Source organism: Corvus brachyrhynchos, unplaced genomic scaffold (genome assembly GCF_000691975.1).
Source record: "Corvus brachyrhynchos isolate BGI_N302 unplaced genomic scaffold, ASM69197v1 scaffold59, whole genome shotgun sequence".
NCBI lineage: Eukaryota > Metazoa > Chordata > Aves > Passeriformes > Corvidae > Corvus > Corvus brachyrhynchos.
Window position 1 is genome coordinate 654,194 of NW_008246054.1, and position 1,670 is coordinate 655,863.

General features: G+C 46.1%; 1 protein-coding gene across 1 annotated transcript in view; it reads right to left on the reverse strand.

The window, feature by feature from the left end:
* Positions 1-1,670, reverse strand: part of PBX3 (PBX homeobox 3) — a 26,583-nt gene that overhangs the window by 16,603 nt on the left and 8,310 nt on the right.

Sequence of the window (1,670 nt, forward strand, 5' to 3'; positions counted from 1 at the left end):
GAAAGAGTTAAAAGTGAAAAGTTTATGCATCTAAAAACTCATAATTTCCTATAACATTTGCTGAACGTCTCACAACTTATTAAGTGAAGCCATCTATGAATGCAAATGCTGATTAGCAATTTGGCAATAGCCCAACATTCGCAGAATTCACATAGCTTTTCTTTAAACCAGTAGTTCATACATGATTAATTAGAACATCTCATTTATGTAGTGTGCACTTTAGCTCATTACTCTAAGTAAAATTCGTTAAGTATTTACATTTAGATAATTAAAATCTGGGTACACCCTTAAGAAAGATGCATACACTTCAGGCAAAGTGATTTTTTTTCTTTACACTACTGAAAGTAAATTACAGGCTAATTTACATCCTTGCAGCACCCGTTGGAGGCAGCGCTCGGCGAGCCCTGGTGCAGAGCCCTTCGCTTGCCACTGCCGAGGGCGCAGAGCCCGGTGCTCGCGGTGCCAGCGCGGCCACCACGGCTCATCCACCACCTGCCACCCCCGGGTTTGTCAAGACTCTCCAAGCTCCAGGAGAAGGAGTTCAACATGTCTCACCCTCACTTCCCACTGGCACATTCTCTTTCTTTCATCAGGGGACAACCTGAGCATGCAAAAGTTCAGGCCCAGCCCTCCGACCGACGGCAGGAACAACAGCTTTGGCTCACCCGGGAAATGTTGCACAGAAGGGAAGGGGACACAGGCACCAAAATGCAGCAGCTCTCCCCGAGATCAGGCAGCAGTTCTGATTGTTCCAAAATACAGCTGAATCTAAGAATTTGGCACTGGATGGACATTCCAGACACACACTTAGCCACAAGCCCCCTTCTTTTCAGATCCCGGGAATTCAATTTTAAAGTACAATAAAATTTGCAACTGTTGCGTTACTAATATTTTCAGCTATGTCTTTTCTATAAGAGATATAGCATCAAAAACTGGACATTTAAAAGCAAAAATTTGTTTTTTGCTTTCAAGAAGCAAAAACCTTTCCCTGAATTTACTTAACTTGCCTGATGAGACTTGGTTTGGCTACAACCTTTTGGAAGCCTGAGTTTAATTCATCTCCACCAGCACCTCCCCTCTGCAGAGCTGCCTCACACAGCACAGTGGGAGGAAGCTCAGAAGACTCTGATGCTTTGTCTTGTTTCTCTTGTTTATTTATAGCGTCCGAGCTACTTGATCCCTTTTCCAGGATTATTTTTCAGGCCTCTGCTTGGTGCCCCAGACATTATTAATAATGTCAGGTTATAAGTGATGGCCTTGTTAACCTGCTCAGAAACCTTGTAGGAGCAGGGATGCTCCTGCTGCCTCAGTGCTTCATCACGACTGCACAGGAAAAAGAGAGGAAATGGCCCAAAACAATGTTGAGGGGCAGGGTGGCAGCCAGTGCTCTGTGAGGCTGGTGGTGGCTTCTAAGCTGCCACACTTCACCCCAGTTCGGGGTGAATTCAGGAGACATCTGCGAACTTGGGAAGTGGGTTCCCAGCTGCTCCGGGAGGCCTGGGACCCTTAGGGTACTTTTGCCTACAGCAAAAAATGTATTTCAGTGTAATTACAGCAGATAGCTTTCAATATGTCATCTCTGTTATAGGAGCTGTAAATTATGGAAGGCGCTGCCGGTGCATGGCCATTTCTCCCGGCGCCCGGCGAGGGAGCGTTTGGGTGATGGCGTG